The 22,046-nt window shown below is 37.3% G+C and overlaps 2 pseudogenes; one reads left to right on the forward strand and one right to left on the reverse strand.

Annotated features, from left to right (window-relative positions):
- Nucleotides 1-22,046, forward strand: part of LOC101612814 — a 28,724-nt pseudogene that overhangs the window by 1,422 nt on the left and 5,256 nt on the right.
- Nucleotides 9,112-9,210, reverse strand: LOC123460479 (annotated as a pseudogene).

A 22,046-nucleotide genomic window follows, 5' to 3' on the forward strand; every position in this document is an offset into this window, starting at 1 on the left:
CTTTCTGTCCAATCCACATCCTGGTACTTGTCCCATCCACAACTACAGATGTGTAAATGCACAAGTCTACCTGGTTCTTTGGAGAATTGTTTCCTTATGAGATCTCCCATATTGCAAAAACATGTGAAGTAAACATGACTGCTTTATTAACTAGTTGTTTATTACAGGATCCTCATCCAAAAACCTAAGAAGGAAAACCAATCCCACTGCCTACAGTGGCCACTATTCTCATTCCATCACTCAGAATACAAAACCCTTAGATGTCCCAAAATTTTACTCCAATATTCTTATTTCCTCATTTGCATTACTCTGGATCCAGTCCACTCTCTTTGTCAGAATCTCTTCCTCCCACTACCATACAGTCAACTTTCTGCTTCTGAACTATAGCATTAACCAATCCACACACTAATTTTCAGTTTGATTGTAGCACTGTTCCCAAGGCACAACCTGCATTCATGAGGACTTTTCAAAAATCAACAAGCAAAAGTCAAAGACTAAAAGAGATGTGGTGATGGGGGAGCTGGAGAGACAGCTCAGCCATTAAAGGCATTTGCTTACAAAGTCTGATAGCCTCTGTTCAATTCCCCAGTATTCAACTAAAGCCAGATGCACAAAGTAGTACATAAGTGTGAAGTTTGTCTACAGTGGCAAGAAGCCAGCATGCCCATTTTCTCTCCCTCTCATTGCAAATAAGTAAGAGTTTTTGTTTGTTTTTTGTTTCATTTTGTTTTTAAGAGATGTGTGAAGCCAATTGTATCAGGTAAGGCCTCCACAGAAAACTCCTTACTATCCGCCAGGCAGGGATCTGGGTACAGTAGAGGCAGAGCAAGGATCCGTGGGTCCAAGGGTCCAGGACCCAAATGGCTCATGGCTCCAATACTTCAAGGGCATGAAGAACACAGGCCCCAAAAGATTGCCCCTTACCCTTGACCTAGAAGGTTTGGAAGGTCATTTCAGTTGAGCATAAGTTTGAAAAGAGCAATGTTGTTGCCTAGGCCAGCCATAAACATATAGTGTCCACTGGCTTGCTATTTCTTTCCCAGTTCTGGAGGTTAGAAGCTGCAATTAATTGTGTAGGCCCCAAGTCAGAATTCATGTCATGCTATTCTCCTAGCTTCCAGTGGTGGCCAGCAGTCCCTGACATTCTCTGACTTGTAAATGTCTTACACCACTCTCACCATTTACCTCTAGGTGGTTGTTTTCTCTATCTAGTTGCTTGAGTCTCTGTATGTCCTTTCTTTTTCTTGTTAGGCCTACCCTAACCTAGTATATAGAAAGACAAATCCTGTATGATATCACACCTAAGTAGAATAACTTAAATCAAATCCATAGAAATCCATAGAGCAGGAAGTTATGAGAGGTGGCACAAAGGTAGGGGCTGTAGGTCAAAGACTGGACAAGATGCAGGATGACTTGAATTTAGAGATCCCAGGTGCATGAGGACTGTAGTTACTACTCTACATCTTCGCTAAGAATCGATCTGGGATGTTCCTACACTCACCTCCATACATGGAAAGGCAAGTATGTAAGGTGTTAGAGGAGTGAACTTACATGACTATAGCAATAATCATGTCACTAAGTATATCAAAATACCATTTAAAAATGATACAATTTTACAAACACTTTCTCATCTTACTAAGGAAACATTTTGAATTTCATGAGGAGTATGAATTTTGAGGAGACACTATTTAATAGTGTCTTTAATTCTAAGATACTATTGAGGATGACTCAAACAAGTACAGCACCCTAAGAGCAATAGACACTGTCTCACAGTCACTAGGAAAGATGCAGGATGATGTAGAGAAAGAGACTAAAACAGATCAAAAGCCTCATGAGAGATGTAAGGACTTTAGATTTTGTACTAATAGAGGATGATTAAGAAATAAGTGTCAGAGGGCTGGAGAGATGGCTTAGCAGTTAAGGCGCTTGCCTGTGAAGCCTAAGGACCCCGGTTCGAGGCTCGGTTCCCCAGGTCCCACGTTAGCCAGATGCACAAGGGGGCGTACGCGTCTGGAGTTCGTTTGCAGAGGCAAGAGGCCCTGGCGCGCCCATTCTCTCTCTCTCCCTCTATCTGTCTTTCTCTCTGTGTCTGTCGCTCTCAAATAAATAAATAAAAAATTAAAAAAAAAAAAAAAAGAAAGAAGTGTCAGAGAGCCAGGCATGGTGGCTCATGCCTTTAATCCCAGCACTTGGGAAGCAGAGGTAGGAGGATTGCTGTGAGTTTGAGGCCAGCCTGAGACTACATAGTGAATTCCAGGTCAGCCTGGGCTAGAGTGAGACCCTACCTTGAAATAACAAAAACAAAACAAAAAATAAAGAAATAAGTGTCAGAGGGTGGATGTTGGAAACATGGCTCAGCAGTTAAAGGTGCTTACTTGTAAAGTCTGATGGCCAGGTTTCAATTACTTAGTACCCACATGAAGCCGGATATAAAAAGTGGCACATTCATCTGGAGCTCTTTTGCAGCGACAAGAGTCTTTGGCCCATTCCCTCTCCACACACTCTCTCTCCTTGCAAATAAATAAAAACAAATTTCCACTTCTTTACAAAAAGAAATAGGTGGGTTTAAACAGATACATGATAAAAAATAAATTGCGCCAGCTTGACAAAAGGATGTTTTTTGAAAAGGAAGTGAGAGTGGAGTCAGAATACAAGGTAGAGTGTGGTTGCAACAATGCAAGAAAGCTAGAACTCTGCCATTGCCCAGTGGGAAAACACAAAGGGCAGATGAGTCAAAAAAGAACAAATTCTAGTTCCCTTAGGTTGTTGGCGAGTAAACACATCACAAGCTGCAGAGTCCCAGACTTGACCTATATCTCAACTTGAACAAAGAGGTTGGTCATCATGTCCTTAAACAAAGTTGGACCCAGATTTCTTTTTGAGGCAAACCCAACAGACCAGACTTTTTTCTTTTATGCAAAAGTGTGAGAGTGAGCACAAGAGCTACAGAATTGACCCAGGGCCTCAGCCACTGTAATTGAACTCCAGACGCTTGTGCCACCTAGTGGCATGTGTGACCTCATGCTTGCCTCACCTATGTGTGTCTGGCTTATGTGGCATCTGAAGAATTGAGCATAGGTCCTTAGGCTTTGCAGGAAAGCACCTCAACCACTAAGCCATCTCTCCAGCCCCCAGATTTTTTTTTAAGTAGTAGAATTGAATGAATTGAAATTTAGTGTAGTTAAGGCATGAGAGAGGGTGGAGAGAGAGCAAAGAGAAGGAGGAAGAGGAAGGACAAATATATATGCACAAGAGAAGCTGGAATGCAAGTATAGCTATGGAGCTTGTGTCCCCAAATTAGATGGTGGAGTAGCTCTCCCAGAAGGGAAGATGAAGGGACAGGAGAAAGGTAGAAGGAGGAGGCAAAAAGGCTGAAGAGATTCCACAGTGGTATTGAACATTCAAGGAAGACAGTTGTGTGAGAACCTCTGGTCCTGATGCTTGGTTAGAAAGGGCAAGGCAGAAACAGCAGATGGGAATACTGGGGATAAATATTAGCACAATAATGGGTGTTACTGAAGAATGAGTTGGTGTTTCTGTTTGCTTTTTTAAAACAAGAGTGAGGGCTGGAGAGATGGCTTAGCGGTTAAGCACTTGCCTATGAAGCCTAAGGACTCCGGTTCGAGGCTCACTTCTCCAGGACCCACGTTATCCAGATACATAAAGGAGTGCATGCATCTGGAGTTCATTTGCAGTGGCTGGAAGCCCTGGCACGCCCATTCTCTCTCTCTCTCTCTCTCTGCCTCTTTCTCTCTCTGTCACTCTCAAATAAATAAATAAAAATGAACAAAAAATAAAAAATAAATAAAACAAGAGTGAGTCAAACATTTTTGCACAGAGATATGAAAGCTCTATATAGAAGAAAGGGATACAAATCCAGGATAAAGAACAAAAAAAAAAAAAAAAAAAAAAAGAGGACTACAAGAACAAGAAGACCCGGAACAATCTTTAGGCCCATCTCTATGATTCTAAATGAGCCCAGGAGTCAGACCCAGGTTGACTATCTCATAGAGTGTTGGGAGCATGGCAATGGTGTGCAGTCACTGAAAATCAGCTTGGAAAGATGTACATGTATAACTAACCTGTATTGCTCAGCTGTCTTCAGTGTTGAGCCTTTTCTGGTTGAGTTGTTTTTGCTCTAGTTAGGTGGACTACATCTGCATACACTAGAACAACACATATCCAGTCTCCACTTTCTCCTGCTCAGGTTGTATGTGGCCATTCTGAGAATCAACTTGTCCAAATCTGACCAAACACCAAAAGGATTCCCTGCTGTAAAAGAGAGAGCATATGGACTTCTGCTGTGAGTCAACACTCTTCATTTCTTCAATGTGGAAATCCTGACCTATGAGATCAAAATGTATTTCCAAAACCATTACAGATGTTCAGATATTCATAAGAAATATTAAGGAGTCACAAATCCATCCAGAGGTAAAATGAACAGATACTCCTTCTCTCTTTGTGGCTTCTGAGTGAGTTTCTTCTCTGATGCACCACTAAAGACACCAATGCAATAATTAAGAAGAGAAAGTGGAGGCAGCACCCTTTTCTAAGCTCTGTAAACAGTGAGGAGACTGCCACATTTTGAACACTGGTCCACTACAGAAATTTAAAGAGGAAGGACCAGTCTTCCCACTCTGGATAGACCACTTCACTGAAAACAACCCTCAGTCAAGACTGAAGCCAAGGTTCTTCTTTCTCACAGATGAGCCACTCATGAACCCTTCCTCATTGGTGAGAACAGTGCCCTGGATGTGAGCAGTCCTCACAGCCTCACACTCTTCCTCACGTGACCAAGACCATCACAGAATATCCTCAGATGCAATCAACGGAGCACTGAACATTACATACCAGACAAATGAACTGTAACATGAAGTCAAATGACACCAAAGTCAGCTCAATCTCTCCTCAGTGTGAAAAATAAAATAAAATTATAATGTTGGTCATTAACAAACAAGTGAGCAGAGCTTGCACAAATAACCAAAGAAGGCTGATACAATGCAGACTCTCACCAGTGCAAAGCAACTGGTGATTTTACCAAAGTCCAGAACATTTTAAAGTGTATGCAAACTGTTTTAAAAGGACTCCCTAGTTTTTGTATAAATACAGACAGAGTTATTTCTCAGATCTAAGATTTAACTAGGGTAGAAATAAAAACTGAAACTTGCCAATATTCAGATATAATAAAGGACATACAACTCATGGTATCCACTTAAATATCCCTTAATCTTACAGATTCTACATATGAGCTAAAATAATTCCATCACTTCTGTATTTGGAAAACAATGCTAATGGACATAGTTAGAAAATGAAAAGTAGTATAACTCAAGAGTGGCCACAGGACATTTAATTTCTAAAGCATGCAAAAACATATATTAGATTTGATACTTGAGTTTCTGAGATGGAGACACCTACTTAAAATTTAAAATGATAAAGAATGTAAATTTCTCCAATATTAAGAACAATTGCTTATGATTTTTTTTAATCCTTAAAGTGAGCAGATACTATTTTCCATACATTTTTATACAGCTATTAGACTAAGGACAAGTAAATTGATTGATCAAGAGGTTGCTCTTTATGTTGGAATAAAGACTATAATTAAAGGAAGATCTCTATCGAGGGTCATGATAATCAAGATAATACCTTGGTTAATATATTTTGGAAATAAAACTAACAGCGCCCACAGTATGCTATTACTCTCTCTATATAAATACCCTAGTCCTTTGTCTCAAATGTTCATTGTTATCAACTTCACAATGTATTTTAAAATAGTCTAGATTAAAATATATTAATATTTTATAGACTAGTATGTATACGTGCATGTGTATGTTGTGTGGTTCCAGTGGGTAAGGAAGAAGGGCTGTTTCCCTACTCCCCATATATCTTACTTCATGTTTGTGTTTTTACTTCACACACTTTTCAATTCCCTGATGAGTAAGTGCTAATCCATTTATTTTTTAATTAATTTATTTATTTATTTGAGAGAAAGACAGAGAGAGAGAGAGGCAGAGAGAGAGACAATGGGTGCACCAGGGTCTCCAGTCACTGCAAATTAACTCTAGATGCATGTGCCACCTTGTGAATCTGGCTTACATGGGTCCTGGGTAATTGAACCTGGGTCCTTTGTCTTTGCAGGCAAGCACCTTAACCACTAAGCCATCCCTTCAGCCCCGTTTATACATTTTAACTGTAGAAGGGCTTCGTGCAGTAATGCCTAAAGTGGGCTGGACTTAACATTGTAGCCACATCCAAAGAAAATGGTAAAGTCTATTTTATATGAACATATTTGAACATATAAGAATATATTTCTTCTTCTAAGATTTGACCAAGTTGATAGTCTAGCAATCAACAGATATTTCACAAAAGGTAACTGAGTGAGGAAATAAATGTGCAATAAAAATGTCATTTTCATCATTAACATGAATGTGTATTTTATTTGCACTTCTCTCTGTCTACTTTGTTCCCTTTTACTGCCATTTTTCAGCTAATACATTACATTCTGTACTTAATATATGTTTATTGACAGGTACTCCTTAAAAAATGGGGCAAGGACAGAAGAGGGAGGGATGGAAAAGGAAGGAAGGAAGGAAGGAAAGAAGGAAGGAAGGAAGGAAGGAAGGAAGGAAGGAAGGAAGGAAGGAAGGAAGGAAGGAAGGAAGGAAGAAAACTCCACACCTGTTGAGATGAGTGACTTCTTAAGATTTTTATTTATTTCTTTGAGAGAGAGAGTGAGATATAATGGACATGCCAGAGCCTCCAGCCACTACAAACAAACTCCAGATGTATGCCAATTTGTGCACCTGACTTATGTGGGTTTTACAGAATTGAATCTGGTTCCTTAGGTTTTACAGGCAAGTGCCTTAACTATTAAGCCACCTCTCCAGCCCCAAAAGTGAATTTCTTAATGGTAGGATGCGAGTATGTGTGACATTCAGTTGGACTAGGACTACACAGATGGCCTTTAGCCACTCCTAATACATCTCATGTGTTCTACCTCAAAATAAGTATCTGCCAAGAAACTTTGAGAGCCGGGTGTGGTGGTGCACGCCTTTAATCCCAGCACTCGGGAGGCAGAGGTAGGTGGGTTGCCATGAATTTGAGGCCACCCTGAGACTCCATAGTGAATTCCAGGTCAGCCTGGGCCAGAAGTGAGACCCTACTTCAAAAAAACCAAAAACAAACAAACAAACAACAACAACAAAAAAAAAAAAAAAAACCAAGAAACTTTTTGAGAATAAAGGGACTCTAATTTACTATTTATCAGCAACACTACAGATTTAGAAATTAGGTATCATTTGATTTTCCCTAAATAAAATACTCTTAACTTTCAAACTTTATTCCTTTTGATAAGAATATTTTGACAACTATTGATAAGAATCAAAGTAATACATTATATGACATTTTCACTATTATGAAAGGGTCTTGTAGAAGCTAGTGTCCTAGGCTTACATCTCAGTTTGAGTGGGGAAATGAGACAGAACTTTGACTTCTTATTTCCTCCCCTAGCAAACAGACATGCTAGCCCATCTCAGACAGCCAAGGTGAAGACTGTGAGAGCCATGTCTGTAGTCTCAGCAGATACAATGCAAAGGCTATCTCTTTCTCTTTAACATTCCCTTTCAAAAAGCCACAAAATACATTCTATACCACACTATCTTCTCAAAAAGAAAAAATTAACTAAATTTATTTTGTTGGCTTTTCCCAGTCATTGTACTAACAGATTTTATGATATATATAACCATAAAGCAGTGTGTATTTTATTCACATTTAAAAAATCCACTCCTACAGAAGACACAAAAGTATTGTTTGCATCATTTATGGGAAAATTTTTTTCTAAATTATAGTTATTTCCATAATTTTTTATGATATTATAAACCTAGTAACAAAATGTATACATACTGAATGGAAAAATGTTAAAACCACACTAAAAACACAAAGAAAGTTAAAGTCTCCAATAATATTCTAATCCTGGAGTCAAAAATGATTACTACTAATTTGGTAGGCTTTAAATCTACTTGATATACCTGAAATAATTTATCAGCAGTGTACATCATTGACATAACAATTTTACTAACAAAAAGTACAACTATAGCTAAAACATTATATTAACTATTGGTGTACTATTGTGGACCTATGTTTATTTTTAGTATGATTCCTAAAATTGAATATTTGAAGCAAAATTAATATTTTCAAATTTAAATTATAATATATATTCCCCCAAATCTCCTCTAGGAAAATTATATCAATTTCTATACCATGTTGAACATTATTATAGTTTTATACATTTCTCTAAATTTGTTAAATGTTAATAAAATGTACATTGTGGTTTATTTTTCAATATTTGTTTAGTTAAAAAAAGTTAGGCATGGTTCTTTATTCAAAGATTTTTATTAGAGGAAATGATCTAGTGATTATTTTACACAAAATCAGATTCCCCAAACAGAAAACAATGGGCATATCTGTGATCCTAGCTCTAGGATAGACTAGCAAAAAATAAATACAATACTTAAAGAAGAATTGTAGTTTCAAAAAAAGGAGAGCTCATGAAAAAAAATCTTCAGTTTCTTTTGGCAATTACTTTAAAACATTTCTCATCCATCCAAATGGAGGGAAATCAGCTGTATATGACGTACAAAGCAGAGACCAATCTGAGAAACCTCTGCGTTCTCAGAACAAATTTGTATACCTGTTCTTTATAATTGCAGCGTGTTACAAACTCAGAGTGAGGCATAGAAACAGTCAGGAGAATTTTGTGACTAACAGCAATTTACTGTAGCAATATGCTCTGCAGACCACCAGACTATTCCTCTTAGAGAAATAAAGTTCAAAGGAAGTTAAATAAGAATTGGGGCTTCTCATTACCCCTCTCAGTGTACAAATTTTGGCTCAGATACTAAGGAAACATGCTAGCCCTTTGGTCCTGGTTCTCACTGGTGGTCAGCATTTTAGTGTAGGGAATAAAGTGGTGACGAGGTGACTTGGCTCTCCCACGGCAAAGGGCCAGGTAAACCCTAGGTGCTGTGGTGTCAGCAAGTGTCAGCAAGTCCCCAGAGACAGGTGCTGTTCTGTGTCTCCATCAACACCCTGTTCATGACATGACCCAACTGGTGCAGAAAGCTGCTTGCACCAATTTGCATGTCATCCTTGAACAGCGGCCATGCCAATCTTCACTGTAAAGTTCCAGTTCTAGTATGTGCAGTATTAAAATGCTTTCAAACATGCTTCTTAAATTCTTGTCTATTCTTCTGTAGATTGTCATGTTTGTTCATTTTTCTCCATTTTCTAGTTTCTTCTATATACTTAGTTAAGAGTTCTAAAACTTGATCTCTGATGAGTGGGCCATACTGTAATACCTGACATCTAATTACTATCTATGCTACATTTAGCCAATCTAACATTTTCTCTAAGACCCTGATTAAATATAGCAAAGAGGACATAGTTAAAATGTGCTAAAGGTCATGGACACACTCCTTGAGGAAGAGTGGCTTGATTTCTTACAATGAACATTTGAGTTACCTAGCCAGCTCTACCATTATGCTCAGCAAATGATTACCCTAAGTGTTTTCTCTCATAATTTAGACATTAAGACCATTAATTTTCCAATTGTATTATGTTTAAGGAACATAGAACATTATACTAAATACTGTGGCCATAAAAATTTTCATACCTCCATATAAAACTTACAGATTCATCTATTTCCTAGCTTTGCAAATATTATTTCCCTATAAAAAATAAAAAGCAGTAAGTATTATTATGATGCACTTAAAAGGCAATAAGGAAGCTATCACAATTGAATCACTATACATACAGAGATTGGCTATTGTCATTTAAGAGTCCTGTATCTAAGCATGCCATGTGCAAGCTGTAATGCTGAAATACTTTCAGAATCTATTATGCACATTCAGTCTAATTTTATGAATACATTTCTCTGAAAAGTAGAGTTACAAATAAGTGAAGGTCTTGAACTGACATGTTAATTAGCCCAAATCTAAAAACAAAATATTTAGTAGAAGCAGTAGAATGTTAAGTCCATATAGATGGTAAAATATAATACTTAGACTTAAGCAAGTTAGCTGAAAACTATGATCAGGTAATGTCACATTATTATTAGCACCATGGAAATAGAATTAGTGTTCATGACATCTGGCTACATGATGTCTTAATTCAGTGGTTTTCCAATTTATAGCATATATAACATATAATGTGTATGATGGTAAATCTCTAGTTGTCAACTTGACAGGATTTAGAATCTCTATGGTTCTCTGGCCATGTCTATGCAGGCTTTTCTAGATTAGGTGGGAAGATTCACTGTAACTGTGAGTGGCACCTTCTCATAATCTGGGTCCTGGAATATACACACACACACACAGAAGACAAAGCTGGAGCTAGACAGAGGATACAGTGGTCAAAGCTGCTTGCTTGCAAAGCCTGCCAGTCTAGGTTCAGTCCACCCCAGTATTCACATAAAGCCAGACACGCAAAGTGGCACCTGCACCTGGAGTTCATTGCCCACAGCAGAAGACTCTAGAATACTCACATACACAGAGACTCTCTCTCTTTCTCACAAATAAATTTTTAAAAAGAAGAGGGAAAAGCTGGCTAAGCATTTAGCATTCATCACTCTTACTACTTCCTCCTGGCTGATGTGACACAGACTTCCAGCTGAGGCCTGTTTGTGGACACTTCCACTCAAAACTGTAAGCCAAAATCACTCCTTTTCCTTCCTTCAGCTTTTTCTGGTCAGGTATTTGGTCCCAGTAACAAGAAATAGAATACAAAAACTATATAAAAGAAAAAAGAGTAAGACTGGAGGTTGAAATAAAGAAAAAATAAGAAATATTTTCATTTATTTATGAGAAAAGCATGTTTCTATTACAATCAAATAATCCCAATACTTGTTTCAATATAATCAATCCCACAAATATCTTTTTACTTAAATGCTAAAAAGAAGCATGCAGTCGATTTTAAGACAATCTTCTTGTAGCACTTAAATAAAACCCAAATATTTATTGTTCATTTCCTTAATCATTTAAAAACCGACATAACTGAAAATGTAAGCAACCTCCTAAACTATTCAAAGTAGAAAAAAAAAAAAGATTATCTCATACTTGTAAATGCAAAGCAGTCCTCAAGAACCCTTATTGTGACTAATGCCTTAAGAAGTAGAATTTGAATGTGGGTGATAATTAAACTTCCTAAACTCCACAAAAATGTGGTAGAACTGGGCCAACCTGGTCAGGCTGCTCTAAAGTGTCAACAAGGCGGTACTTATGGACATGGTTGTACAGTCAGTGGTGAACAGTAGAGGGGTGCAGAAACCTTCAGTCACTCTTGTCATCCAGAAGTTTCCTATAAAAATACTAGCCTGGAAAAAGTTCTGCTCACCTGGCAAGGGTGCCAAATATGGCATGAAGGTATAAATCCGTTTTAAAACGAATGTTACAAATGATGTCCAGTGAGGTCAGTATGCTCAGTGGGGTTATTTATCAATGTCTGGAAAATGTAGAGGTTCAGGGTCTACAGAGGGTATTGCTGTAAGCATCTTGTGAGCAGAGGCCTGTGGTTCTGCTAACAACTCCAAGGGCATAAGACAACCCCACAGCAAAGAACTACTGGGCCCAAATGTTAATGGAGCTGAGGGTGAGAAAACCTTCAGGGAAGTCAATGCATTCTTAATAACTACATGTTCAAAAGAATATTCAGCCTTCGCTGGAACAATGAGTTTGAAAGTCTTTTATGTATTTTCCTGCTGTATATTTAAATTCAGTTGGATGCAGACCTATAGTTTTACAATGCTTGCTTCCAGCCAGCATCTCTGAAGTTACCATCCCTTTCCTGTATAATCTAGAAGCTTATTTATACCTTCTGGGGAAATTCTTAAGGAACACTAACAACTTCTTACATTTCATATTTTAATGGCTAGAATCTATATTTTCACTTGATGATTTTATGCTACGAGAAAAAACACACTTGTAAATATATGTTAGCCATATGGAAAAGACAATGAGGGTTCATAATTAAAACCAAAAAGGTAAAGAACTGTGCAGTAATTAGAATACTGATTAATCAGCTGATAATTTTATCTTGATTAATGCTGCTGATTTCTTTTCTTATTGACCTAGGAAACACAGGTTTAGAGCAATTATATATAAATTATCCTTTTTATACATTCTGGGCAGCTTCCAGCATTCTAAGTCCTACAACATTTGAAAAGTACCATTGAAATGCTGTTACTAAATTGGGCAGCCCAACAAAAGATGGAATTAGGTTTATGTTCCAAATATACTATTGCTTTTCTCTAAGCCTGACTTATACAGAATTGATTCATTTCTATATAACCTAGGGAATATTAATATTAGAGTGAGTTGCTATTTTTTTTTAAATGCTCAAGTCAGTCAAGTGACACATGTCTTTAAAGCCAAGCAGTTGGCAGGCTGCTGCAACCTGTGGTATGTTGACTTTTTCATCTTTTAAAGCAGAATCCCATATCAAATACCTAGAATCCCCTTGATAAATTAACTTGTGGAAAACCAACTAGTTCTCTCTTTTCCTGCCCCCTTCTTCCTCCATATATTTAGTCCCACAGAATCTAACCAGAGTGGGTTGAATGCCTAAGGGCTGTCATCTGAGAGGGAGATGCCACAGCAAGGATCATGAAGAAAACATGGAAACATGCTGTGTGTGTATAGCAGTGCATTGGTAAGGTCTTAGAAAGCATATATAGGTGGTTGTCATATAAACAGCAACCACAAAAAGCAGCCTCAGTTAACAGTAAAGTGAGGGCTTTTATGTGGCAGGGACCTTGACACAGGGCAGCTTTTATTGCATTGTTGTCCAATGTGTCAGTGTGAATTTTAGCCACACTGCATAGATAAGGACTGAATCATAGAAAATATAAAACCAAACTCCTATATTGAACCCAGAGTCTGAGTCAACTAACTCAGGGTTGGCTCTGTAATTCAGCAACATAACTACAAGAGACTGACAGTAATTTTATAGATAAGTGAATGTTCAGCAGGCATGCCTTTCTGACTAGGAATAATTTAAACAAATATGGCTAATGTAGGTGGATATGGTGGCTCATGCCTTTAATCTGAACACTCACTCAGGAGGCTGAGATAGGAGGATCAGTGTGAGTTCAAGGCAAGCCTGAGACTGCATAGTGATTTCCAGGTTAGCCTAGGCTTGAAAGATCCTACCTCGAAAAAAAAAAAAAAAACCGACAGATGTAGTTCTTGATGACATTATACTGCCTGTAAGTAAATATAAACAGATGCCCAGTGAGATTTCGTGGCCATTGTCAATGGTGAAAAGATTAATAGAGAAAGGATTTCCCTGATTAAGTGCTCAGATGTAAGATGAGCTTTTGAATAAAATGAAAGGACCAGCTATTCAATCTGTTCAATCCCTTATACTTTGCTGCTCTTGATACCAACCATCACTCAATTACTCATTTGACTGTGCCTTCTAGATGAAGAGATAATAGTAAATAATGCTGCCCTCACAGACACTAATTGCCTACAGTAAAAGTTGAAATTAATGCCATAGTGGAAAGCTGGGGACATTCATTTGTAAGTTATTTAGAGAAACTGGGGTAGAACTGTGAAGTGAAGTACTTAAATAGGATTCACCTGCAACCTTTATTAAAAATTTTATTATGTATAATAGTTACATCTAGCATGTGCCTAGTGTCTGTTAACTAAGTATCTATTTGGTCAGTAGCAACCTAATCCCTATGAGTTAGGTCAAACTGTTGCTCCTGTTTAGAGGGGAAGAAACAATGGTACACAGAAATTATTTGCCTAAGGATAATGAAAGCAGTAATCCTGAAACTGAACACTTCAGTTGTGGCAGAAAAAAAAGAAATAAAATACTAAATATAACCACATACACATAAGATTATATGATAAAGAACCATATAAACAAAGCTCATTTATTCCACAAATATTTACTCTGTCTACAAGTTTGGCCACATGGAATATGTGGTCCTTTATCTGGGCCTTGATAATTGGGTAAACATGCAAGTAAATACAGAAAAAGAACATATGGAGACAAACACAGCTATCAAATTGCAAACCAGGAAAGATATGGATTCACGAAAATATCTCTTTGGAGAAATATTGGTATAACTGAAGTGTAGGCTGGATGAGGAAGGTGAGGCTAATGGCAGTCAGGGCAGTCAGTACCTTGCGGCCTGGCCTACTATGCAATGAGGATGTACTTGATTTATTGACTATGTAGAAACTTTGATGTTTGTAAATTAGAGATGTAAACTTTGTATAATATGATTTATGTGGTGGGACATTAACACCGTCAGAAGTATGAGGGAGGTATTTACATGGTAAAGGATAGCTTTCTCTAAGTCTCCCATGTGTATGTATGTGCACATATATGTGTGTGTACATGCATGTGTGTGTGCATATGTGTTTGTGTGAAAATTACATAACAATCAACATATCTGAAAGAGAACCTGAAAAGATAGATTAGGTCAAGATTTGGAATAATTGTGTTTGATTAATAATAATAGTAGCAGCTACTTATTAATACTTTATAACAAGCAATAATGAACAAATAGCTGGGTGTATTGGTGCACACCTTTAGGTTCAGCATGCAGAGGCTGAGGTTAAGGCCAGCCTTGGGCTACAGAGTGAGTTCCAAGTCAGCTTGGGCTACAGTGAGACCCTTGAAAAGAAGCAATAAGTAAATTTTAATAAATTAATAAACAAATTATAGTAATTCATAGTAAAATTGTTATGTTTTATCTCATAAGTAAGCTTTATGGCATTTATCAAAATTATGTTACCAATTTATATTCCTCTCAGTGCATACATTGGAACATTGGTTTTCACATATGGTAGACAAATAAATGTTTTGCTTTCTTTTTAAGAAACATTAATTTATGTTTAGGACTAAATACACCCAAACTAACAAACACACAGAAATATCAGAGGAAAAATGAAGTGTACATTTTTGAGAAAAGAAAATCCCTCATTACCTGTAAGACCAGATAATAGCAATAAAATTCATTTAAATGAGAACTTTAAAATTTTTATGGGGAAAAGGGTGCTAGGCACTAATATTATAACTCATGAAACTTATAACTATAGTTCAAAATAAAAATTAAATAATTCAAATTTTTAAAATATTTGCACAAATTAAAAGATCTATCTAATGCTTAATGGATAAAGAAATCCTATGTTAAAGCATTGGATTTCATTTTGAAATAAAAACAGGTAAAAATTTCTTGATGGAAGAAGATGTAAGGCAGACTAAGGATGCAGTCTATACGGTAAAAAACAAAGCCCTATGGGGAAAATTGTTCAACTGGTTTATTCAAAAGTGACACAGAGCCGAGCATGGTGGCGCATGCCTTTAATCTCAGCACTCGGGAGGCAAAGGTAGGAGGATCATCGTGAGTTTAAGTTAAGGAGGATCATCCTGAGACTACATAGTTAATTCCAGGTCAGCCTATTCCCACATTCAAAAATTGTGTGTGAGTTAATTCATATACAAATGCCCCACATAAAGCAAGGTATACTATGCCTGGCAGTGTTGAAAGAATTTTCAAAAACCAGGTAAGCAGATTCATTGTTCTTTGTTTGAAATAAGCATACACTGAAGAATACAACATGTGAAGACCAAGTACATGAAAATGATGAAAACATATTGAAACAGTCATGATGCTGCTGAAAAGTAATTATTATTACTGATTTTTAAACTAGCTATCTGGGAACATCACCAATAGTACCTTACACTCAAAACTAAAGAGCACCCACATATATACTGTTGCAAAACTCCCAGTACCAGCATGGGGCTGTCATCCACAAGGAGCATTTGATCAGAGAGAACTACAAGTTTCCTAAAAGACAGACAGATTTCTGTCAGAGTACTTGATGACCCACCAAAGGTTAGTGGTAAGACCCTACTGCTGAAGACACCATATGCAGTTGACATGTAAAATGGAATGGCATAGCTGGAAGCTAGAAGAGAGTCAGTCCCCAGACAGTCAGCGCGTCTAGTGCCAGTAGGTGCTACATGGGAGACTGCGGGAAAACGACCAATATCTGTCCAAGCAACTCATGGTCTAACCTACTTAGCAGCAAATAACCTGGTGTGATGCCCACACAAGTGCAATAGAGGCACACAGCCATGGTGGGGAACCAACTGCGCTTGATTTGGCTGACTGATCCCCTCAGTGGTATGGGACCCATAGCTGGAGCTGGGAAACAAGTCAGAACCATATCCAAACACAAGCCCACTCTCCAATATCAAGCTACCATCAATCATGGGCTACTAGAGGGCCTACACCTATTAAATTTTCTATAAAAAAAAAAAAAGTAAGGGTTATCTCATTTATCCTGGTGCTAACTTACTCTCCCTTGGAGAATCTGCTTCTCTTTTTCAGATAGATGCAGATCCTAAGGAGAGAGCCACCCCATCATACCTCAAAAGGGCCCCAGCTGAAACTAAGAATATTACTGGTAAAACAAGCAAGGGTGCTGTTTTCCTGATGAACCGGATACCAGCACAAGGGGGAAGGAGACCAACACAGAGAAAAATCAACTCCTACCAAATCAGAGAGCCAGAGCCTCAGAGGCCCCCAACACCTCAGCACTGAAGCAGACCAAAAATGAACCCAACATGGCTCAGGGAAATTTTGCGGAAGAGGGGGCGGAAAGAATGTCAGAGCCACATGTTGGGTCATGATATGCAGAGGCATTTATCTTACCCATAACTGTGGGCTAACTTCACAATGCATGACCCATATACCTCAACAAGGAGGGGCAAATGGGGAGGGGGTAGGTCACAGATGAGCCTAATAATGTTACCAAACCTACTGTGGGACAAGAAGCCCTCAATCAGTCCCTATGGGGTAGAAGGTGGACCATGCTTCAGGGTATTAGAATCTTTCCACTCTCTCTTCAACAACACGTCTGAGCCATGGAAGGTAACTGTTTGCAGTCTGATTTAGTGTTGAGTTCTCTGTAGCCTCTGGATTTCTGCTTTGGCAGGTTTTGATTGATCATCCTGTCTGTCACCATCACCCTGGAGCTGGTTTTCAGGCTAGCAGTATTCGTGTCACTTCTTCTTTTGCAGTTTCTCCTGGACCCTGGCAGATGTGATAGAGGTAGAAAACCTCCTTGTGGGCAGTTGACTATCTTCTTTTCTTATGGATGGATCTTGGTTCTTCCTTGACTAAGTGCTGGAAATGTCATTGAACATGTGAGGAGAACCTGCTTTTTGCCTTACTTTTTTCTTTCCTGGAAAGTTACATACACCCTTCCTAGAGAAGTAAAGTTTCTGGGAATATTGCCTCTTCTCTAGAAATCCTACACCCAGTCTTTCTCCCCTAAGGGAATTTTGCTTTCCTTAGAAACTCCAACTAGAATTAGCTGATGAGTTCTCCTTCTCTCTGGAGACTCCCTCCTATCCTACAGGATCCCCTGCCCATCTAGTCCTAATAAACTCCTTCTAAGTTCTATATTTTACTCTATTTATATTTATCTATTTATATTTATCTATTTATATTTATCCCTATTGACCTTTTTTTTCATTTTCTGATCATTCATAATACTATTCATTATTGCTCATTTTCTTTACTTCTCCAATATGCTTGTTAAAGGGTAAGTGATTTTTTTATAGTCTTTTCTGAGAACAGAATTTGGTTTTATTTTGCTCCCATTTCTTGTTTTAGTATTTTATTAATTGCACTTTTCATATGTTATATATTTTAATATCTTTGGATTTTTATCATCTTTTTCTAGCTGTTTTAAGATATTAAAATGATCAAATTCGTTGTTTTCTATAGATCTGGTAACTACATGGAATTTTCTGTACATTCTATTACAGAATTTCACAGTATTTTTCTCAATTGCCTGACCTATAAATTTCTAGAACAATGTTTCTGAGATAGTGCATCTGCAAATTTCTTTCTTGTAAATCTATAAAACTTGGCTTTATTTGTTTTAAAACTATGCTGTTATTTATGTAAGATTTTGTGTTTTAACATCCTATTTATTAATTTAAATTTTCATCAGAATGTTTTGACTTTAGAAATTTTTGCTTTCAGATCTACTTTCTTATAGTAGTATACCTATTCCAGATTTGTCATACATCTTTTCTCTTTGTATGTATGTTTGTTTAAAGATTATGTGTGTGATGTGGTATATGTGATGTGTCGTGCATGCATGTGTGTGCATAGAGGCATGTGCCTCACTGAATGTGGAAGCCAGAGGAGAATGTCATATGCTCTTCTATTATTCATCTGCTTCTTTCCTTAATTTATGGTCTCTTCCTCAACCCAGAGGTGCTTCCCATGCGTGAGCCCCAGCATTTGCCCTGTCTCTGCTCCCCTGCAGGCTGGGATTATAGATGTGTGGGGCTAGACCAGCCTTTTAGGTTGGTTCTGGGAATCAAATTTGGCAGACTCATGCTCAAGAGGCCTCATGCTTAACTGTAAATGCTCTTAACTGCTGAGCCACCTCCTCAGCCCCTGACACATCCTGTCTAAACCTTCTTATTACATACATTATTAGGTATATATTTACTTACTCTGAAATGTAATTTTTCCTTTGACAAATTTGCTGTATCTTCCAAGCCAAAAGCTTAATCCATGTATCCTTTCAATAACATGTTAATTCATCCATACTGAGCCTAATTACATATTTATTATTTTAATTAGTATTTTCTACTTATATTTTTTCATTCCTTTATAATCTACTCAATTGGTTTTTATGGTGATTGTTAGTATTGATTGGTATTTTCCTTGGTGTAATTTTCTATCTACTAATTTGAGTGCTACCATTGCACTTTATTGTTTATTGGCTACTTTAGAAATTTTAATAAGCATAAGTTTAAACCCCCTGGAGGATAACCAATTCTTTTTAATTACTTGCAAACTTTACAAGAATCTAGGAACTCTACTACCTCCTGAAAATAAATTCTATTTGGGGCTATTATTGTGGTTAATTATACCCTATAATTGGATTTACATTATATAGTGGTTGTGTTGCAAATTCTTTGAAATTGAAACATTCCATCCTGGAGGGAAGCTTGTTAGGAAGTTCCAAATTTAAACCTAGTCTCATTTTGGCTCAAGAATAAAGCAACTCACAAGTCTCAGGAAGTTTTTGAAACTTACAAGATTCAAAAGGACCCTCCTCAAGATTATAAAACCAGTAACGATTTCAGGGGAGAAAGACTCCTACCAGCAAAGCTATCTGCAAGGTCTGTACTGGTCTCTAAGGACACACTGGGGCAGGCTTTCTGGTGATGCAGCTACCTGCATCATCCATGTAAGGAACCCGAGTAAACTCACTGATTCAACAAGTCAGACATGGGTGACTTTGTACTTTGGTCAGTGTCTGTCACATATCTCTTCAAGTTCTTAAAGTATCCCCAGGAAAAATTAAAACAACAGTGGCCAATGATTTATTATTGTATTTTTTCCCACACACTTAGACTTTCCAATGGGACTGTTCATTTATAAGAATCCATTTTAGAGCTCCCTTTGGGAAGAGATTGTTGTGGTAAATTCTCTTAGAACCTGCCATAAATTTCATTCCAATTGCTTTAGAGAACAGTTTCTGGATATATGATTCTAAATAGTAAATTATTTTCTGCATGCAAATATAATTCACACTTTCATCTACCTTCCAAATTATGAAAGTTACATTCCCCCCTCAATTTTAGAAATTCCTTTTCACTATTTCTCTATGCACTGCTTATTCCATTTTTTTCCCCTTTTTAGAATCCAAGTAGAAATACATGAAGTTCTCTTATCATTATGTATTCCTCAACCTGTCTTCTGTATTTCTCTCCTTTTATAATTCAGAGCTGCTCACTCTACAGGGCTGAATGCCTTGGCAGTCCCAATCTGGAACTGAAGGCCTGGAGGGTTGCTAGAGAGCCTCTGTTCTTCAGTCCATTTTGGAAGGCTGTTGGAACTCCGTTCCAATGTTCAAAAAGGATACTAGAAACGAGGTAGATGCACACATGAATGAAGAGTGAGGGCAGCCAGATACAAAGTATTTATAGCAAGAAGCACCAGCAGCCAGCAGGAAAAGGACTGATCTCTTGCAGCTCCTTTATATAGAGTCCACTACTGGAAGACCCATCCAAGAGGCATGTCTCTTGATTCCTGATCTGATCAAGTTGACAACAGCATTTAACCATCACACTAATACTTTCTTGATCTCTATATTCTCTGCTACCCAATCCATCTTTTTAAAATGTTTAACTTATGACTATATTATCAATTTAATATTATTCAACATTTACAATTCCTCTTCATATATTTTAACTATTTTTTTTAAATTCTCTAAACACAGTAAATGGTTTTATCATATTTGTGGAAGTACATTTTGTTAATTTTTTTCTGAACCAATATTGTTATATAACGTTTTGGTGAGTGTCTTTAATGGAGATTTTTCTTGTATGCAAGTTTTTGATTATGCAACTCACTTCCTTTATAACTTTCAGTTTTGGAACTAAGGTATGAGTAGAAAGTATCATTTGAGAATTTATTTTATTTATTGACAATTTATTTATTTTATTGATTTTTTCTACTTGTTTTTGTTTTTATAGAGATATATTAACTCTGGTCCAAAGAAGGTTAGTCTAGCTGTATTATAAGTTAAAAATATCTCAGCTTTGTTTCTATCATCTACCTATAAAATTTTGTATTTGATGTTTATTTTTAGTTCACTCTTAATCTGAAACCCTTTTGAGTAACAAAGTTACACAAATGTCTCTCAAACAAGCTATCATGAAGCAGTGAGAGTAGTACTCATGTTAAAATTGCGGCTTCTTCTACCATGTCTCCTATGTTCTGGAAGAGGTAATAAAGAATGACATGTCTTGTGGTATATCTTGAATCTCCCCATTATTCTCTGATATCTGTAAAATAAAACATAATCTCCAACCTGAAATGAGAGCAGGTTACTCAAAACTCATCAAAGCAAACATCCAGAGTATACAGAGAACCCAATAATAAATCATACTTGTAACACACGCACCAAGTCTCTGAGAACACTGAAAAAGAGGACACAAAAATATTATAAGAGCAACAAGGTGGGTAGGAATATCCTGAGGTATGACCCCATCCCACAGTGACTGACAGAGGTCTTCATGACCCCAACAGTGAATGCCAATAACCCCACTGAGGAAGGCCCTCAGTGGAATGGAAGAAATGGAGAGGAAATATAAAAGAATAACCTTTAAAAAATTAAAATTGGTTAAAATAGTTTTATAAAAGCACACATCTTATTCAGTAGGAATTTGCTTCATGTTCTACACACCTTACTAGGATATCAAAGGCAGCATCCATCCCTGTACATATGCAAAGGCAAAAACCACCTTTAAACTAGCTACTGATGTTCACCTATTCCCACCTTCTGGAATCTAAATAAACCAAAATTTCTTGCTAATTGCAATGTGTAAGTATTGTCATTAAATGAAAACATGTTGCTGCAGTTAGCTTCATGTTGCTGGAACAAATATCCAACCAGAAGCAGCTTATGAGAGGAAAGGATTTGTTTCATGCTTACAGATTCTATGGGAGGCTCAGTCATGGTAGAAAAACCTGGCTCACTGTACCATCCTTCCATAGCAGAATGAAACCTCCAGCACCAGCAAACAAAAACAGTTAGAGCTCATACTACCCTCCACACACCTAGAAGAGCGGGACTCAAGAACCACTCCCAATGACATACCTCCAACATCAGGGCTGAATACTAAGTAGGAAGCTTAATTGAAAAATGTCTAATGCTGTGGGGGACATAATTTACATTCAAACAACCACATTCTGACTCTAGTCTCCATAGACACATGAATATTTCACAATGTCAACTGTACTCAGTGCAACTTCAAAGATCCCCATAGTCGTTACCAACTTTGACACTGTTCAAAAGTCCTAAGTCTCATCTGAGATTCAATACTGTCTCTTTACTGTAAGGCCTGTAAATAAAAATATAAGTCACATACTTCCAACACAAAATGTCACAAAGTAAACATTTCTATTGCAAAAAGAAAGCATAAAAAGGAGA

Source organism: Jaculus jaculus, chromosome 4 (assembly GCF_020740685.1).
Source record: "Jaculus jaculus isolate mJacJac1 chromosome 4, mJacJac1.mat.Y.cur, whole genome shotgun sequence".
NCBI classification, from domain to species: domain Eukaryota; kingdom Metazoa; phylum Chordata; class Mammalia; order Rodentia; family Dipodidae; genus Jaculus; species Jaculus jaculus.